Below are 21,989 nucleotides of genomic sequence, written 5' to 3'. Positions count from 1 at the left end.
CAACACATAGGCATGGCAAGATGCTCAACCAAATATTATGCATGACAAGGCTATATGATGCTACTCATGGCAAGAGATGATGCATACAAGAGAAACATATCAAAGCAAGTTTAAATGAGGCCGGAAACAACATATAACAATTCCGGTAAGTCCTCATATGTAAATTTAGAAATTGGTCTAAATCTGAATAAGCCTTATGTTTTAGAAATTCTAGTCAAGTTTCATATAAAGTTCATTTAGTTTGGAGCTACGGCCTGGAGATATGAGCAAAACAAGTTAAACATGGCATTGATGCAAAAGGCATCCAACATCAAGCAAACACTCTCAAAACAAGGATGCATCATGATAATATGAAACTACAGGCAATTCTAAGCAAATTTCATATAGAGCATGCTCAAAACGGAGCAACGGTTCAACACATACACTCTATACAAGTTTAAAGGACAAGCTGTCCAAAACAGCAACCAGGCATCTAGCAAGCATCAAAACAATATGCTACAACACCTCAACATGAAAACAAAAGGCATGGATATGATGTACAGGTAAATCATGACAAAACATGAACACTGAGCTATCTCCAGAAAACACTATAACATTCTCAAAAGGACATGGCAAGATTGCAAATAATAACAATTCACATACTTAGCAGAAAATCACTGAGCATGACAGAAATAACATCAAGTTGCAATGCTTAGAGCTATCAAACAAAATGTTACAAGAACTTATCATGGAAAACAAAGGCATGGCATGCTATTACTAAATGCAATTAACAAAACTCCCTTACTGAACTTATTCCAAAGATCAACAGAAAAGATGGTAGCATCCATGCAAACATGGCAAATGATAAGTAGGCATGTTGGTGAGCTTGTACAACTCACCGCAGAGCATTACATGGCATGACAAGGTGAACAACAGTAAGATGACATGTTTATGGAGCTAAGAATGGCAATAGCATAGTCATAGGGTGCATGGATAACTAGCAAAGCTCATGGCAAAACCGAACTTCATGTTAACAGGTTGACAGCAACATTATTTAGCAAATTGAGAGCAAGATTACAACAAGATACAGCAGGCTATAAATGCAACTAAGGGCATCGATGGATAGATCATGACATGTAAAACAAAACATCCTTAGTGAACATCTCCAAATTATGCATAGAATGACTTGTAGCAGCAGGTTTACATAGCATCATGATATAGCAGACTCAGCCTATCAAAACAGTAACAACAAGTACCCTACTCCACAAGCTTGATGCACTCACTACAAGGCTCACAAAAATACTAGACAAGCACCTTTGTAAGCATGGCATGATGGAGCTCAAATATCATGTAGACATCAAGATCATAGGATGCACACACAAAATGCAATGAAAAAGACAAAATAGCAAGTTCTGTTAACAGACAACAGTTAACATCATATAGCACTCTCGCAACTATGATTAGGGCATCAAGATGGATTCGAACAAGCATGGCACAGTGGAATTAAATGTAGAACATATCGCAATGAACATTTTGGTATATTATACGCACAAAACGGAGCAGCACACAAGAAGTTATGGCATTATGAATAGTGCACCAGAATGTTGAAAACTCGGGAACTTGGTCGAATTTTACCCTCCGAAACTGGACGGGGTCGTGCGGGATGGAGAGATCCGGGGTGGGGACGGCGTTTGGTTCCGAGTCTTGGTGGATATGGTCCACCTTTAGAATCCGATGCCGGCGAGGGCTCCGGCGAGCTCCGGCAGGGCGGCGGCCATGGCGAGGCGGAGGAGGGCTTCGGGGCGACGGAGGAACCTGGGCAGCGCAGGGCGGCGCGCGGGCGCGTGGGGCGGCGCCGGACGCCAGGAATGCGCGGCGGCGCGGGGAGACGAGGGAGACGCCGGTCGGGGCACGCCAGCGGCGGGGATGGGACCCGGCGGCGGGCGGCCGGAGCCGAGGTGCGGGGTCGGAGCGACGAGCGGCGGGGCCGGGCACTCGGGCACCTGCGGGCGCAGGCGGCGGCGGATGGGCCCGCGGGGGCCGGTGGCGGGACGAGCGGGCCGGCGCGGTGGGAGGAGAGAGGAGGGAGGCGGGGCTGATGTGGCGAGGCGGGATTGGCCCGGGACGGCGGCGCGGACATGTCCGGCGGTGGGAGAAAGTGTCCGGCGGCGCGGAGGAAGAGGAGGCTAGGGTTCATCCGCGAAAGATGGAGGGGAGGACCTATTTATAGCTAGAGGGAGCTAGGAGAGTCCAAATGGCGTGCTGTTTTCGCCCACACGATCGCGATCGAACGACCGAGAGCATGGAGGGGGTTTGGATGGCTCATGGGTAGTGGTGAAGATGGGCTGGGATGCAAAGAGAGAGGGGTTTCGAGCTACGCGGTTAACCGTTGGGGCATCAAACGACCTCCAAATGGAACGAAATTTGACGGGCGGTCTACCGGTGATATACCAAGGCCACTCGGCAAACCTCGGTCCATTCCAAGAATATTTTTATCCCGCTCATGAAACAAGGTCTGAGAGGTGCGATGAGTGCATGCGAGTGTGGTTGGGCACAAAACGGACAACGGAGAGAACCGGGGGAACCCGAACGGATGCAAGTTTCGAAAAAAATGCAGATGAAATGTAGATGATGACATGGCAAAATGCAACACGCAAGAAAATGACATGGCAACAACGAAGAATAACCGAGAGACACCTGGTGCATCGAATCCGGTGCGTTACAATAGTGTGGCACTCAGCACAATAGAAAGAGCAATTGTTCATCATGTGTGAGGCAATCAAGTCCAGCATGTGACTAGCAATGGGACATTGCATTTGTGAAGCAATGATATTGGTGCAACCAACCATATGATAGTAGCAAGTAGTCCAAGAATTGGATGCAACACACAAGGTATATATGTCATGAAGCATGGAAATGTGCCAATCATGGGTGAAACCAATATCTCAAACGTGCGTGCAAATGGTGCAAGAAACACATGAAGTATGATCCACAATATCCAAGCTCAAGAAAGATGTCACCTTGAAAGTGCACCCTTGTGCATTCTTCACAATGCCGAAGTGGTAGGAAATGTGGTATAGAAGCGAGTCGTGGTAGAATGTATGAGGCTCGCTCTCAAGAGCTCAAATGGTCAACTCACGTGAAGTGGAAGTCGACACGTAGTCCAAGTATCCTACATATGCACACAAGAAAATAAAGAACGCATGTGCATGGTAGATAAACACATCACCCATCATGATGGTTCTGTTATTTTGCACATAACCATTAGAAGAACAAGTGCTTGAACAATATGATGCAACAATGTCTATATTCATGGCACTAGGTATATGGTGCAAAGAAGGAAGACAAGCAATCTTCACAAGGAATATGTCAAAATCTCCAAATATATGTGAGAATGCTATGGGGCAATCTCATGAGAAACATTAAGAGCATTGTTGCACTCAATACATGGCAGGCCATCTAGCATAAGAGAGCCAACACATGGAGATATATGACAAGAAGCACTATGAATCATGTGCAAAGCATATAGATGGTTGTCATCAACCGCATGAAATGAGCAAGTATGAGTCATTGGTGATGCAACATAAGCAAGCATAGTAATCAATTCTTGCAAACTAGTGGAGCGAAGATGGCACACACTAGAGTAAATCATGGCAATCATGTCATGTGAGTAAATACTAGATATAGACAATGCACATGACATATCGCAAGAACGAACACGAAGCAAGATCATAGCATGATCATAAGCATTGGGCTCAAAGTAAACATGGCAAGAACAAGCAATATCTCCACCAAGCTTGCAAATACACAAGTACTAGAATCAATCATCATGTGTAATGCAAAGCATGGGTCACAAATGCATGGCAAAGGCATAGTAATGAGCATATCATTGAAAGTGAACATGGCAAGATGGGCATATAATATGTAATGGAAAACAACCTATAGCCAAGTGAGGGCCATGTATAAGGAATGCACGAAGTCTTTGCTTGAAGAGAGTGGTGGAAAGATAATCCATGAGATCCCAATTCATCGTTGCTCTCTAGAGCTCGTTTTGTCAACTCATGGGATTGTGAGTTATACAAGTATTCATGGGTACCTATACAAAAGAGACACAAACCAAAGAAATTGTGCACGTGGTAAATGTACACATCATCCATCATGATGCATGTGTATGTGCACGTGTGAGTTAGCAAAAGATAAGAAATGCTCAAAGAAATTTGATGCATGGTATAAGAACATGTCATCCATCATGAAAGAATAGTTGTTATGTATAACACGATGGGGATGCAAATTGAGCATATAATTATATGGCACATCAATAGTATTTTCATTCATGGGAAACATATGGGCACATAATTATTGGGATCATGCAATGGATGGGATGGATCAAAATCTCCTAACATGTATGAGGAAACTATGGGGGTCTCCTCATGAACAACATTGGAAACATCATGTGGAGAAAATGGACAACATCCAAAACAATGCATATCCGAAGATAGGTGGGCATGGCATGGCATATGAGATAAAGGATGAAAAGGGAGCATATCAGTATCATCACAAGAAAAACAAATGCCAATAACCATGGGCTTGTCATCTATGCCATATGTGCAAATTGGGTTTATTTTAATGGCATATGCATAGTCACTATGAAGAGATTGCAAATAAGACATATGGTTGATCTCATGCATAGCATATGATAAGTCAAGCGGATTATCAAACATGATATGACCAAGGGAATTCTCACAAGAAATCCTATGTAACATGGCATCACAACTAATAGACTCCACATGAGAATCATCATACTCGTCATAAATGGGCAATAAATCATCACATGAGGAAGTCGAACTAGCATGAGTCATTGAAATAGGTGGATCAACATCATGTAAGCAATCAATGTCAAGAATGTCCACTAGTGGGACTAGAGCATCACCGTCACCTATGTCGTCATTCCACTTAAGTGGTGTAGGTGAGGTGGGAAAGACCAAATGGTGGTGATCTTCATCTTAATGGAACCATGTGGGGGGTGCATCATATTCCACCATGGCCATTGTCTTGTCCAAAGGGAGGACGAAGTCGTTAAGGATGGGCGCGTCATCATAAATGGTACCTAGCACCAAATGAGAAGACACAATAGAGGTAGAGGTCAAGTTGTTAGAAATGCAAATGGCCTCACGAGACCTATCAACTATCTCACTCTCTCTATGTGGTGGTTCACTCACTCCCTCAAAGTAGGTGCACTCAATGTCACAAATGGTGGAGTCACTCATCTCACTCAAGTGGTGGGGGTTATGGCTCTCCTCACATGGGAATTGTGGCAACTCATCATATGTGGGGCTAGTAGTGAAGTCACTCTCACTCTCAACATGGTGGCACAAGTCACTCAAGTCATCATACATTGCCGTGGTCGAAGGGAAAATCACATGGTCAACCATCTCGTTGTCGTCGCCATGGATGAAGGCTGAAGATGGCACATCATCACTCTCCTCCATGACCGAAGGGGAAATCCCATGCTCGATCATCTCGTCATCGTCGTTGTGGATGAAGGACAAAGATGGCACATCATCACTCTCGCCTCCAAAGATGGAAGCACCATCCTTGCTCGCCACCTTGTCGCCCGCCTCCAAAGCTTGGTCCTTGAGGGTGTCCGTAGTCGTACTCGTCGCCGCACCATCTTTAAAAAGAGTCATGGTAGACTCGACATCATCAATGCCACAAAGAGGGATGGCGGTGAAGTCGAACTTGGGAGCATCGTTTTGCAGCTCGTCGGGCTTGGACATCATGGTGGTACTAGCTGTTGGCGAACGTAGTAATTTCGAAAAAATTCCTACGCACACGCAAGATCATGGTGATGCATAGCAACGAGAGGGGAGAGTGTTGTCCACGTACCCTCGTAGACCGAAAGCGGAAGCGTTAGAACAACGCGGTTGATGTAGTCGTACGTCTTCACGGCCCGACCGATCAAGCACAGAAACTACGTCACCTCCGAGTTCTAGCACATGTTCAGCTCGATGACGATCCCCGGACTCCGGTCCAGTAGAAAGTAGGGGAAGAGTTCCATCAGCATGATGGCATGGTGACGATCTTGATGTTCTACCATTGCAGGGCTTGGCCTAAGCACCGCTACAATATTATCGAGGACTATGGTGGACGGGGGCACTGCACATGGCTAAGAGATCAAGAGATCAATTGTTGTGTCTATGGGGTGCCCCCTCCCCCGTATATAAAGGAGTGGAGGAGAGGGGGCCGGCCAAGGGGGTGGCGCGCCCTAGGGGGGAGTCCAACCCCAACCGGGGGTAGGACTCCCCCTTTTCCTATTAGGAGTAGGAGAGGGAAGGAAGAGGGGGGAGGGAAGAAGGAAAGGGGGGCCGGCCCACCTCCCAATTCGGGTTGGGCTTGGGGGGGGGGGGTGCCCCTCCTTTTCTCCTTCTCCCTCCTTTCCACTAAGGCCCAATAAGGCCCATATACCTACTGGGGGGGTTCCGATAACCTCTCGGAGCTCCAGTATAGTCCCAATCTCACCCGGAACCTTTCCGGTGTCCAAATATAGTCGTCCAATATATCGATCTTAATGTCTCGACCATTTCGAGACTCCTCGTCATGTCCGTGATAACATCCGGGACTCTGAACAACCTTTGGTACACCCAAACTCATAATAAAACTGTCAATGAAACCTTAAGCGTGCGGACACTACGGGTTCGAGAACTATGTAGACAAGACCTAGAACTGTTTCCGGTCAATAACGAATAGCGGAACCTGGATGCTCATATTCGCTCCTACATATTCTACCAAGATCTTTATCGGTCAAACCGCATAACAACATACGTTGTTCCCCTTGTCATCGGTATGTTACTTGCCCGAGATTCGATTGTCGGTATCCAATACCTAGTTCAATCTCGTTACTGGCAAGTCTCTTTACTCGTTACGTAATGCATCATTCCATAACTAACTCATTAGCTATATTGCTTGCAAGGCTTATAGTGATGTGCATTACCGAGAGGGCCCAGAGATACCTCTCCGACAATAGGAGTGACAAAACCTAATCTCGAAATACGCCAACTCAACATGTACCTTTCGAGACACCTGTAGAGCTCCTTTATAATCACCCAGTTACGTTGTGACGTTTGGTATCACACAAAGTGTTCCTCCGATAAACGGGAGTTGCATAATCTCATAGTTATAGGAACTTGTATAAGTCATGAAGAAAGCAATAGCAACATACTAAACGATCAAGTGCTAAGCTAACGGAATGGGTCAAGTCAATCACATCATTCTCCTAATGATGTGATCCCGTTAATCAAGTGACAACACATGTCTATGGTTAGGAAACATAACCATCTTTGATTAATGAGCTAGTTAAGTAGAGGCATACTAGTGACATCAAGTTTGTCTATGTATTCACACATGTATCATGTTTCCGGTTAATACAATTCTAGCATGAATAATAAACATTTATCATGATATGAGGAAATAAATAATAACTTTATTATTGCCTATAGGGGCATATTTCCTTCAGTCTCCCACTTGCACTAGAGTCAATAATCTAGATTACACAGTAATGATTCTAACACCCACGGAGTCTTTGTGCTGATCATGTTTTGCTCGTGGAAGAGGCTTAGTCAACGAGTCTGCAACATTCAGATCCGTATGTATCTTGCAAATCTCTATGTCTCCGACCTGGAATTTGTCCCGGATGGAATTGAAGCGTCTCTTGATGTGCTTGGTCCTCTTGTGAAATATGGATTCCTTTGCCAAGGCAATTGCACCAGTATTGTCACAGAAGATCTTCATTGGTCCCGATGCACTAGGTATGACACCTAGATCGGAAATGAACTCTTTCATCCAGACTCCTTCATTTGCTGCTTCCCAAGCAGCTATGTACTCCGCTTCGCATGTAGATCCCGCCATGACGCTTTGTTTAGAACTACACCAACTGACAGCTCCTCCGTTCAATATAAACATGTATCCGGTGTGCGATTTAGAATCATCCGGATCAGTGTCAAAGCTTGCGTCGACGTAACCATTTACGACTAGCTCTTTGTCACCTCCATAAACGAGAAACATATCCTTATTCCTTTTCAGGTATTTCATGATATTCTTGACCGCTGTCCAGTGATCCACTCCTGGATTACTTTGGTACCTCCCTGCTAAACTTATTGCTAAGCATACATTAGGTCTGGTACATAAAATTGCATACATGATAGAGCCTATGGCTGAAGCATAGGGAACATCTTTCATTTTCTCTCTATCTTCTGCTGTGGTCGGGCATTGAGTCTAACTCAACTTCACACCTTGTAATACAGGCAAGAACCCTTTCTTTGTCTGATCCATTTTGAACTTTTTCAAAACTTTATCAAGGTATGTGCTTTGTGAAAGTCCAATTAAGCGTCTTGATCTATCTCTATAGATTTTGATGCCCAATATGTAAGCAGCTTCACCGAGGTCTTTCATTGAAAAACTTTTATTCAAGTATCCCTTTATGCTATCCAGAAATTCTATATCATTTCCAGTTAATAATATGTCATCTACATATAATATTAAAAATGCTATAGAGCTCCCACTTACTTTCTTGTAAATACAGGCTTCTCCAAAAGTCTGTATAAAATCATATGCTTTGATCACACTATCAAAGCGTTTATTCCAACTCCGAGATGCTTGCACCACTCCATAAATGGATCGCTGGAGCTTGCACACTTTGTTAGCACCTCTTGGATCGAGAAAACCTTTCGGCTGCATCATATACAACTCTTCTTCTAGAAATCCATTCAGGAATGCGGTTTTGACATCCATTTGCCAAATTTCATAATCATAAAATGCGGCAATTGCTAACATGATTCGGACAGACTTAAGCATCGCTACGGGTGAGAAAGTCTCATTGTTGTCAACCCCTTGAACATGTCAAAAACCTTTCGCAACAAGTCGACCTTTGTAGACAATTACATTACCATCAGCGTCAGTCTTCTTCTTGAAGATCCATTTATTCTCGATGGCTTGCCGATCATCGGGCAAGTCAACCAAAGTCCACACTTTGTTTTCATACATGGATCCCATCTCAGATTTCATGGCCTCAAGCCATTTTGCGGAATCTGGGCTCATCATCGCTTCCTCATAGTTCGTAGGTTCTCCATGGTCAAGTAACATGACTTCCATAATAAGATTACCATACCACTCTGGTGTGGATCTTACTCTGGTAGACCTACGAGGTTCGGTAGTAACTTGATCTGAAGTTTCATGGTCATTATCATTAGCTTCCTCACTGGTTGATGTGGTTGTCACAGGAACCGGTTCTTGTTATGAACTACTTTCCAATAAGGGAGTAGGTACAGTTACCTCATCAAGTTCTACTTTCCTCCCACTCACTTCTTTCGAGAGAAACTCCTTCTCTAGAAAGGACCTGAATTTAGAAACAAAAATCTTGCCCTCAGATCTGTGATAGAAGGTGTACCCAATAGTGTCTTTTTGGTATCCTATGAAGACATATTTCTCCGATTTGGGTTCGAGCTTATCTAGTTGAAGTTTCTTCACATAAGCATCACGGCCCCAAACTTTCAGAAACGACAACTTTGGTTTCTTGCCAAACCACAGTTCATAAGGCGTCGTCTCAACGGATTTTGATGGTGCCCTATTTAACGTGAATGCGGCCGTCTATAAAGCATAACCCCAAAACGATAGCGGTAAATAAGTAAGAGACATCATAGGTCGCACCATATCTAGTAAAGTACGATTATGGCGTTTGGACACACCATTTCGTTGTGGTGTTCCGGGTGGCGTGAGTTGCGAAACTATTCTGCATTGCTTCAAATGTAAACCAAACTCGTAAATCAAATAATCTCCTCCATGATCAGATCATAGAAATTTTATTTTCTTGTTACGATGATTTTCCACTTCACTCTGAAATTCTTTGAACTTCTCAAATGTTTCAGACTTGTGTTTCATCAAGTAGATATACCCATATATGCTCAAATCATCTGTGAAGGTGAGAAAATAATGATACCCGCCGCGAGCCTCAATATTCATCGGACCACATACATCACTATGTATGATTTCCAACAAATCAGTTGCTCGCTCCATAGTTCCGGAGAAAGACGTTTTAGTCATCTTGCCCATGAGGCATGGTTCGCAAGTACCAAGTGATTCATAATCAAGTTATTCCAGAAGTCCATCAGTATGGAGTTTCTTCATGCGCTTTACACCAATATGACCCAAACGGCAGTGCCACAAATAAGTTGCACTATCATTATCAACTCTGCATCTTTTGGTTTCAACATTGTGAATATGTGTATCACTACTATCGAGATTTAATAAAAATAGACCACTCTTCAAGGGTGCATGACCATAAAAGATATTACTCATATAAATAGAACAACCATTATTCTCAGATTTAAATGAATAATCGTCTCGCATCAAACAAGATCCAGATATAATGTTCATGCTCAACGCTGGCACCAAATAACAATTATTGAGGTCTAAAACTAATCCCGATGGTAGATGTAGAGGTAGCGTGCCGACTGCGATCACATCGACTTTGGAACCATTTCCCACGTGCATCGTCACCTTGTCCTTAGCCAATCTTCGCTTAATCCGTAGTCCCTGTTTCGAGTTACAAATATTAGCATTAGAACTAGTACCAAATACCCAGGTGCTACTGCGAGCAGTAGTAAGGTACACATCAATAACATGTATATCACATATACCTTTGTTCAGTTTGCCATCCTTCTTATCCGCCAAATACTTGGGGAAGTTCCGCTTCCAGTGTCCAGTCTGCTTGCAGTAGAAGCACTCAGTCTCAGGCTTAGGTCCAGACTTGGGTTTCTTCTCTTGAGCAGCAACTTGCTTGCTATTCTTCTTGAAGTTTCCCTTCTTCTTCCCTTAACCCTTCTTGAAACTGGTGGGCTTATTGACCATCAACACTTGATGCTCCTTCCTGATTTCTACCTCCGTAGCTTTTAGCATTGCGAAGAGCTTGGGAATAGTCTTGTCCATCCCTTGCATATTATAGTTCATCATGAAGCTCTTGTAGCTTGGTGGCAGTGATTGACGAATTCTGTTAATGACACTATCATCAGGAAGATTAACTCCTAGTTGAATCAAGTGATTATTATACCCAGACATTTTGAGTATATGTTCACTGACTGAACTATTCTCCTGCATCTTACAGCTATAGAACTTATTGCAGACTTCATATCTCTCAATCCGGGCATTTGCTTGAAATATTAACTTCAACTCCTGGAACATCTCATATGCTCCATGACGTTCAAAATGTCGTTGAAGACCCGGTTCTAAGCCGTAAAGCATGGCACACTGAACTATCGAGTAGTCATGAGCTTTGCTCTGCCAGACGTTCTTAACATTGTCAGTTGCATCTGCAGCAGGCCTGGCACCCAGCGGTGCTTCCAGGACGTAATTCTTCTGTGCAGCAATGAGGATAATCCTCAAGTTACGGACCCAGTCCGTGTAATTGCTACCATCATCTGTCAACTTAGCTTTCTCAAGGAATGCATTAAAATTCAATGGAACAACAGCACGAGCCATCTATCTACAACAAACATAGACAAGCAAAATACTATCAGGTACTAAGTTCATGATAAATTTAAGTTTAATTAATCATATTACTTAAGAACTCCCACTTAGAAAGACATCTCCCTAGTCATCTAAGTGATCACGTGATCCAAATCAACTAAACCATGTCTGATCATCACGTGAGATGGAGTAGTTTCAATGGTGAACATCACTATGTTGATCATATCTACTATATGATTCACATTCGACCTTTCGGTCTCCGTGTTCCGAGGCCATATCTGTATATGCTAGGCTCGTCAAGTTTAACCTGAGTATTCCGCCTGTGCAATTGTTTTGCACCCGTTGTATTTGAATGTAGAGCCTATCACACCCAATCATCACGTGGTGTCTCAGCACGAAGAACTTTCGCAATGGTGCATACTCAGGGAGAACACTTCTTGATAAGTAGTGAGAGATCATCTTAAAATGCTACCATCAATCAAAGCAAGATAAGATGCATAAAGGATAAACATCACATGCAATCAATATAAGTGATATGATATGGCCATCATCATCTTGTGCTTGTGATCTCCATCTCCGAAACACCGTCGTGATCACCATCGTCACCGGCGCGACACCTTGATCTCCATCGTAGCATCGTTGTCGTTTACGCCATTTATTGCTTCTACGACTATCGCTACTGCTTAGTGATAAAGTAAAGCAATTACAGGGCTTTGCATTTCATACAATAAAGCGATAACCATATGGCTCCTGCCAGTTGCCGATAACTTCGGTTACAAAACATGATCATCTCATACAATAAAATATAGCATCACGTCTTGACCATATCACATCACAACATGCCCTGCAAAAACAAGTTAGACGTCCTCTACTTTGTTGTTTCAAATTTTACGTGGCTGATACGGGCTGAGCAAGTACCATTCTTACCTACGCATCAAAACCACAACAATAGTTCGTCAAGTTAGTGTTGTTTTAACCTTCGCAAGGACCGGGCGTAGCCACACTCGGTTCAACTAAAGTTGGAGAAACAGACACCCGCCGGTCACCTGTGTGCAAAGCACGTCGGGAGAACCAGTCTCGCGTAAGCGTACGCGTAATGTCGGTCCAGGCCGCTTCATCCAACAATACCGCCGAACCAAAGTATGACATGCTGGTAAGCAGTATGACTTGTATCGCCCACAACTCACTTGTGTTCTACTCGTGCATATAACATCTACGCATAAAACCTGGCTCGGATGCCACTGTTGGGGAACGCGCTTGGTTGGTCGATTTCGACTAGTAAAATATCGGAAGTACTTCACACACGATAAAAACGATGAATGACACTCGAACGATTGCTAATCCAGCCGTTAGCTGTTGTTTTAGCCTTGCCCATGGATGGCATGATACGCACGTCATGCATGTATCGTCTAGTAATGTCGTCCATATAGCAATGCTCGTAAAATATACACTGGTCTCTCAAATTACATGCGTAACCCGTCGGTTTTACTTATAGACCTAGGGCCTTTCGATGACGAGTAAATTACACTTGTATGTTAATACAGGTTTGAAATAAACCAGAGCTCCCAAGCGCGGCCTTACCGTTTCATGACGTCTCAGTTTCTCGAAGGTGCTCATAGGTGTCCAATGATCCTGGCTTCATGAATGAGCAGCGGGCGCTGTGTAAGACCTTCGTAGGGCCCGCGAGGCCCTCTCCGTTGTCCTTCGAGTTGTTGCGCTCGCCGTGGCGCCGAGCATTGTTAACATGGTCAACGAACATGAGGATTCAGGAGATGACTTTATTTTGACTGGGTGACACTAGGGACCCACTAGGGCCATAGCCGTACGTACGCAAGTGCCTCCTTATTATGTACAACTATATTTTTTTGGCTTTCTCCTGGTTTCCTGACATCACGGTCCCACACCATTGTCAACCTATGTAGTCAATATAAACGAGAGAATTGCACAAGGTGCCGCCGACAGCTGGGACCAAGCACCTCGAGCAGTATTTGTGTTTTTGAGGCGTGAGCACTGCAGAGTTTTTCTTGGTGATGATTTAGTTGTTGTTCAGAGGAGAGCATGGTATTAACTAGGGGGGCTGTGGCCCGTCTAGCCTAGGCCAGATATCCAGCCCAGATACTACTTTTTTCAAGATGAAAATGGCTAGCCCAGCTATACGTCTTTTGGAGGAATACCCAGGCAAGGTCAACTTGTTATTCTCTGCCCCGCTGGGCTGCAAATATTTCCTAGGAGGGATGCATTAGGCTTAACAGGAAAATGGGCTTTAAAAATAATAAATGAGATGTAATTATAAAAACTGGGCAGTAACTATAAAAAAATGCACCAAACACGAAATTAGTTTATAAAATATTATTTATGGATTTTGAAAATCTTAAATTTTCATTGTTGCACGCGCAATGTTTCATTTGGTTTTTACGTAATACTAATTTACATTTAATCTGACTAGAAATTTCAGGAAAAAAATATTTCAGATCCCATCAAAATGTGCGAAATTTTATTGAATTTTGTCTTCAATGGTTGGTTGAAATTATTAATCATTGTCCTAGTTAGAAAATGGGCTGTACTTTCAACAAACTGTAAATGGGCTGTTGTAAATTCCCTTAGAATTCAAAAATGGGCTGTACATTCTTACAAAACGCAAATGGGCTATAAGTTCTTTGCCACACACTTGTGGGCCTACTAAGTGAAGCGTCCCCTAAAAAAATAAGTTGACGCGTATGCAAGGCCTTGTCAACTTATTATAGTCAACACACGGTTCTAGCAGCAGTGGCCGTTGGATGTCTATCCAACGGATGTCGTGCTTCTTCTTCAATCTTGGATATTCTTAGCTTCGGCCACCCAAAAAATGATTCCTCCCCCTGACATCTGGGGCGCACCGTTTCGGAGGCTGACCTGTGGGCCTACTAAGTTGGAGCGTACCAAGGGCTTTGTCAACTTAGTCAATATAAATGATTCTAGCTTCATGACCGTACGATGTCCATCCAACGGCCGTAGTGCTTCTTCAACCTCTGGTCTTCTTGGTCCAGCCGCCCAAAGCAGCGCCGGTCGTGCCGCCTGCTCTTGCCTCCCGTGGTCGGCTGTGCTGCTGCGGAGGCCTCACCGCCCCCATACTACTCCCATCGCTGGCCAGGCCATCCCTCCACTCACCCACACCCCATGTTATTCTGCGACGACGGCAGCCTCACACCGCAGCCGAACCAGTGAACCCTCCTACTCCTCTCTGCGTGTGCTTCCACTGTTACGTCTTCCCTGGCTCCGTGTCGTCCCCTTCCTAGGCGTCGCCGTCGTCCACCGCCCTGGTGCTCTCAGCGCGGCGTGGTTAATGTGGTCAACGACCAACTTCCATCGGAAGAGTACTGTACGTGGAGAGGCTGACATCTAGGTCCATGGCGGCTGCAAGGAAGTGCCTCCTTATTACGCGCAAAATAATTATTCCTCCACCTGACAGCAGGGACCCACCAGACGGGCCACCTTATTTCGTGAAAAAAATGTTTCCCCCCTGACTGCTGGGACCCACTGGATGGGCCACCATATTTCGCAAAAAAACGTTCCCCCTGCTGTCAGCTCGGACCCACCGGAAGTGCCTCTTTATTATGCACAAAAAAATGAATACTCCCCCTGCTAGCTAGGACTCACCTTGGTGGGAGGCTGACTTGTGGGCCTACTAAGTTGACGGGGACGGAGGGCTTTGTCAACTTAGTCAATATGAATGATTCTAGCTCCAGTGACCGTATGATGTCCATCCAACGACCGTAGTGCTTCTTCAACCTCTGGTCTTCTTGCTCCAGCTGCCCAAAGCGGCACCGGTCGTTCCGCCTGGTCCTGCCTCCCGTGGCCGGCTGTGCTGCCACGGAAGCCTCACCGCGGCCTACTATTCCCACCGCTGGCCAGGCCCTGTGGCGACGGCAGCCTCACACCGCAGCCGAATGAGTGAATACTCATACTCCTCTCCGCATGGGCATCCACTGACGCGCCTTCACCGGCTCCGCGTCTTCCCCTTCCTAGGCCTCGCCGTCGTCCATCGGCCTGGTGCTCTCGGCGCGGCGTGGTCAACATGGTCAAGGAACGACTTCCATCAGACGTGGACTGTACGTCGAGAGGCTGGCAGCTGGGTCCACGACTGCAACAAGGAAGTGCCTCCTTATTACGTGGAAAATAATGATTCCTCCACCTGACAGCAGGGACCCACCGGACGGGCCACCATATTTCGTGAAAAAATGTTTCCCTCCTAACTGCTGGGACCCACCAGCTACACCTTCGCATGCAAGGAAGTGCGTCCGGAGAAAAAAAACTGATTCGCCCCCCTGACTGCTGGGACCCACCAGCTACATCTTCGCACGTAAGGAAGTGCGTCTGGGCAAAAAAACGATTTGCCCCCCTGACTGCTGGGACCCACCAGCTACATCTTCGCATGCAAGGAAGTGCGTCCGGGCAAAACAAAAAAAAATGATTCGCCCTCCTTACTGCTGGGACCCACCAGCTACATCTTCGCAGGCAAGGAAGTGCCTGACAGTCGGGACCCACCTGGTCGAAGCATACTTAGCATTGTCATGCTGGTCGTGAACGTGTACGTACGTACTGGTCGATGTAGAGGCACGCACGTGTCGTAGTTGAGGCGCACACGTGTCGTAGTAGAGGCGCGCACGTAGCATGTACACGTGCGTACAACAGCGAGGGTGCAAGAAAGAAAAAACGGCCACGTACATACATACGGGCAGGGTCTCGAACGCCTACTTGCGCATACGTACATGGCTGGGTCAGAACGGAGAAACAACGTCGTCGTCGTGTTCATGGGGAGGCAACGAAATCCGTCGTGTTCATGGGGAGGCAACGGAATGCGTCATGTTCATCGGGAGGCAACAGAACCCATGGGAGCCAACCGGCTGGGTTGGAAAGGAATGCGTGGTCGTGTTCATCGGGAGGGCTTGGATGGAAAAGGCGATGGAAACGAGGCCTGGCGTACCGCACAACGGAGGAAACTGACCTCCTATGTTCGGAACAGGGTCCTGTTAATCGAGAGGGGTGTGGCATACCGCAAAACGGAGGAAACGGACCTCCTACGGTCGAAACAGGAGTCCTATTGATCGGGAGGGGTGTGGCGTACCGCAAAACGAAGGAAACGGACCTCCTACGGTCGAAACAGGGGTCATGTTGATCGGGAGGGGTGTGGCGTACCGCAAAACGGACGAAACGGACCTCCTATGGTCGAAACGGGGGTCCTGTTCATCGGGAGGGGTGTGGCGTATCGCAAAATGGGACTCCACGGGATACTGTTCATCTCCATTGTTGTTGAGGATATAGCTACTGAGTGTAAACCTGCCAGGAGGGCCCGGTTCACCCTCGACTATGCTGAAGCCCATGAAGATACAGAAGATGGCGTTTTACTAATGAGGCTTAGAAGCCCGCAGCCCAAAGGCGGATTAGGGCCCGTAGTGGTAAACCGCCATGACTATGTAAACTTGTAATATAAGTTAGGAAAGGAGAGACCGAGCCGGACACTTTGTATGAGTCGGCCTCGGGGCTCTGTAGACCAGCCGGGCGTCAACCTGTGTATATAAAGGGATGACCCGGCGGCGGTGCAAGAACAACAGACAACAACTCGAGACTCAGGCAAGCGTATTTTGCTCCCTGGTCATCGAAACCCGCCGCAATATGTGTCTACACCACCGGGTCACTTCTCGAGCCCTCTGGATAACATGATTGCCGCAGCCTCACGCCTGGCAGCCATTCCGATGGAGGGTGATTCAATAGTAGCAGTCGAGACGCGGCGGGCGAGAGACCTTCTTCAAACCGCCCTGGTGCAGCAGCAGGCTTATTGATATAGCCGGGATAGAATTCATTCAACCCCTCGTCTGATCCCAAGTTATAGTAGGCATATTGTTGAACCGGAGGTGTCTAGCAGCGTGCGACATCGCAATGCTCAAGATGTGGTGGATCATGGCAGGGCAAGAAGGGATGCCGCTTTGGGTCGTTATCAACCCGCCTCGGTTCAGCCAGCAGCATCAGTTGACCGAGGCACCGGGCTTGCCTTCAGTTCCTGGGGAGTGCCGTGCCTTATTCCGGCTCTCCGTAATGTGCGCCTGCCCAAAGATTTCAAGGGTCCATGCAAAGTGCCTAATTACACGGCGGATCAGCCACCTGAGGCGTGGGTCGAGAGTTATGAGATGGTAATGGAGATGCTGGATGTAGATGAAGCAGCTTGTGCAAAGTACTTCACGATGATGTTGGAGGGAACATCCCGTACTTGGTTGAAGAATCTACAAGCTAATTCAATCGAGTCATGGGATCATTTGAAGGCCCGGTTTATAGCCAATTTCAAAGACACGTGCAAACAGCCCATGTCCATTGTGGATCTGAATGCTTGTGTTCAAGGAGAGAACGAGTCCACAACTCATTGGGTACGCCGGGTCTCAGAAGTGTTGCACTCGTCTGACCAGATTAACGCTGGTCAAGCGATTATCACACTGGAGCGCAATTGCCGGTTTAAGTCACTGAAGATGAAGTTGGGATGGATCAAGCGCCACTGCAACGACATGGGAACCCTCATGGCAGCCTTGGTAAAGTATGCAGATTCTAATAATACCAAGGATCTCGATTCTGATAATGAGAAACCGGAGAAGGGAAAGAAGAATGGCGGTGCAAAGGGACAGCAGCACAACCAGGGAGGCCATGGGAATAATGGTAAGCGTAAAGCGGATTCAGATTTTTGTGGCTAACGCTAATGTGCAGCGCCAAAAAGGTAAACCGCCCCAGCGCGGCGGGGCGATGAATCTGGAGCTTTTGTTGAATCAGCCTGTCCAAAGCATGGGACCAAGGAGGTTCCTGCAACGCATCTTTGGAAGGATTGTAACATTATGAAGGAATTCCAAAACTCTGATCTTTTCCGGTATGATCAGGGTCCGTCGGGCGGTTCAGGTCCAGGTTTCCATGGTGGCAGTGGTTCAAACTCTGGGTTTCAGAATAATCATGGCAACCAGAACAACCAAGGTGGTAATAACCAGCAGAATAATCAAGGGAATCAGCAGCAGTCGGGTTACCAGAGTCACCCAAAGCAGTTGAATGGTGGGCAATATCATGTGTTCACCACTAGTCTGTGCAAGCGTGATCAGAAGCTTCACAAGAGGGCAGTCAATGTTGTTGAGCCGATAGTTCCACGTTATCTACGGTGGTCGGAACAGCCTATTGTTTGGAGTAGGGAGGATCATCCGCCCCGGGTTGACAATCCGGGTCAACTAGCTCTGGTGGTGGTGCCTCAGGTGGGAGGTTATAAGTTCACCAAAGTACTCATGGATGGAGGAAGTAGTATCAATATTCTGTATTATGAGACATTCCGTCGCATGGGGTTGACAGATAAGAATCTTAAACCGTCCAACACTGTTTTTCATGGTGTGGTACCAGGTAAATCGGCGTATCCCACGGTCTTATACATACGCGAGGAAGGTAATCAAAAAAGAGAGAAGACGAGTTCTTCTTTCTTTTATCACTTAGGAGTTGGAAGTGCTGTTTGGTGATGAGCATGACTCTAGGTCTGAGACATTGACCTTTGAGGTAGTGAGAATCCAGAGCCCTTATCATGCGCTGTTTGGGCGGCCAGCTTATGCAAAATTCATGGCAAGGCCTTGTTATATTTATTTGCAGCTCAAGATGCCAGGTCATAAAGGGACTATCACGTTTCATGGAAGTCGAAAAATCACGTTGGATTGCGAGGAAGGTGATGCGGCTTATGCTGAGGCGGTTTGTGCTACAGAGGAGCTAAAGTTTTGTAAGGAGAATGTTGATCCGGCAGATATGACCCCTCTGAAGAAGCCCACCACTGAGCATGACCCAACCCTGCATTTCAAACCGGCTGATGAGACTAAGCTTGTTGACTTCGTACCTGGCGATTCATTGAAGCAGTTCAGCATCAGCACCAATCTGGATCCAAAATAGGAAAGCGCGCTCATCGAGTTCATCCGTGAGAACCGGGACATTTTTGCATGGAAGCCTTCTGACATGCCAGGTGTAACAAGGGAACTCGCTGATCACACTCTTAATATTGATCCTAAGTTTAAACCGGTCAAGCAATTTCTTCGTTGCTTTAATGAAGAAAGACGCAAGGCAATTGGTGAAGAGGCAGCCCTGCTGTTGGCTGCTGGGTTTATCGTCGAAGTGTTTCATCCTGAATGGTTGGCTAATCCAGTGCTGGTTCTTAAGAAAAACGGCACTTGGCGTATGTGTGTGGACTACACGGACTTGAATAAGGCTTGCCCGGCCGATCCCTTTGCTCTCCCGCGTATTGACCAGATCATTGATGCGACGGCGGGTTGTGAGCGCCTGAGTTTTTTGGATGCTTATTCAGGATATCATCAGATCAAAATGGCAGTTAAGGACCAGGAGAAGACAGCCTTCATCACTCCCTTTGGAGCCTTCTGCTATGTTTCTATGCCCTTTGGGCTCAAGAGTGCTCAGGCAACTTATCAGCGTTGTGTGCAAAATTGTCTTCACACGCAGATTGGCCGTAATGTTCATGCCTATGTGGATGACATTGTGGTGAAATCCAGGAAGAAAGAAACACTGATAGATGACCTCAAGGAGACGTTTGACAATCTTCGGGTTTACAAGACGATGCTTAATCCAGATAAATGTGTTTTTGGTGTTCCGGTAGGCAAGCTTCTTGGGTTTCTTGTATCCAACAGGGGCATTGAGGCTAACCCAGAAAAAATTAAGGCAATCACATCCTTGGCTAAACCGAAGTGTATCAATGATGTTCCGCGTCTCGCAGGTCAGATTGCAGCCCTTAGTCGGTTTATCAGTCGTTTGGGAGAGAAAGCAATTCCTTTGTATCAGATGTTGAAGAAGACGGATGATTTCGTCTGGAGTGATGCAGCCAATGCGGCTTTTGAGGAGCTAAAGCGGCCGTTGATTGAACCTCCGGTTCTTGCAGACCTAGTTGATCATGAGCCTTTGCTGTTATACGTGGCTGCCAATGCCCGAGCGGTCAGTGTGGCAATTGTGGTTCAGCGTAAAGAAGCTGAGAAGGAATATCCGGTTCAACGACCTGTATACTACATCAGTGAAGTCCTGATCGAGTCCAAACAACGCTATCCACATTGGCAGAAGTTGGTGTACGGGGTTTTTATGGCCAGTCGAAAACTCAAGCAATATTTTCAAGGCCATCCAATCATAGTGGTTAGTTCTGCTCCTTTGGGCGATATAATTCAAAACAGGGAAGCAACTGGCCGGGTTGCAAAGTGGGCAATCGAGCTTGGTCCACACGGTTTAAAATATGTACCTCGAACAGCCATCAAGTCTCAGGCTCTTGTGGATTTTATCAATGACTGGACCGAGTTGCAAGCACCGGAAGATAAACCGTATAATACATACTGGACTTTTCATTTTGATGGATCCAGGCAGTTGGAAGGATCGAGGGCTGGAGTTGTCTTTACTTCCCCTCGAGGTGATAAAATTTGCTATGTCCTCCGCTTGATGTTTCCTTGTACTAACAATGAAGCTGAGTATGAAGCTTTACTCCATTGTCTCCGTGTTGCCAAAGAGATGAACTTAAGTCGAGTTCGTTGTTTTAGAGATTCTGATCTGGTGGCTCAGCAAGTTTCCGGTACTTGGGATTCTAAGGATCCACTCATGGCAGCTTACAGGCGTGAGGTGCATATTGTGGCGGGTCATTTCAAAGGGTATTAGGTTGAGCATATCGATTGGTGCAAAAACGAAGCAGCAGACGCTTTGAGCCGACTTGGATCTCAGTGTAAACCGGTACCACCTAACACATTTTTAGATATCTTGCATAACCCGTCTGTTAAGTTGCCTACAGAAGAGGATTTGGTTGTTCCTGATCTGGAGGCTCAGTTGGTGGCCGCTTTACACGTTGTACCGGTTTGGACGGTTCCATATCTGGCGTATATGAGCCAGGGCGAGCTACCAAATGATGAAGTTCTGGCTCGACAGATAGTTCGGCGGTCCAAGTCCATGGTTATTCACAATGGCGAGTTACACCGCTGTAGCGTTTCAGGCGTATTTCAGCGTTGTGTTTCTCCGGAAGAAGGCCAAGAGATCCTACAGGAAATTCATGAAGGGGATTGTGGTCATCATGCCGGTTCAAAGTACTTGGTTGCAAAAGCTTTTCGTCATGGGTTTTACTGGTTGACAGCTCATGCTGATGCGGAGGATCTGGTAAAGTGATGTGATGCTTGTCAAAAAAATTCACGCAGAGCTCATGTTCCGGCTCAGGAACTACGGATGATTCCTATCACTTGGCCTTTTGCTACTTGGGGGCTTGACATGGTGGGACCCTTTAAACATTCCCAGGACAAGAAGACCCACCTGTTGGTGGCAGTTGATAAATTCACCAAGTGGGTTGAAGCAGAGCCTGTTAGCAAGTGTGATGCAGCTACAGCGGTTCAATTTCTTAAAAAGGTTATCTTCCGCTTTGGCTTTCCACACAGTATCATCATGGATAATGGTACTGAGGGAGTCCTGGATTAGGGGGTGTCCGGATA

The sequence above is a fragment of the Triticum aestivum genome, chromosome 2B, assembly GCF_018294505.1.
Source record: "Triticum aestivum cultivar Chinese Spring chromosome 2B, IWGSC CS RefSeq v2.1, whole genome shotgun sequence".
NCBI lineage: Eukaryota > Viridiplantae > Streptophyta > Magnoliopsida > Poales > Poaceae > Triticum > Triticum aestivum.
The sequence above is the reverse complement of the archived record's forward strand: the minus strand, read 5'-3'. Positions refer to the sequence as shown.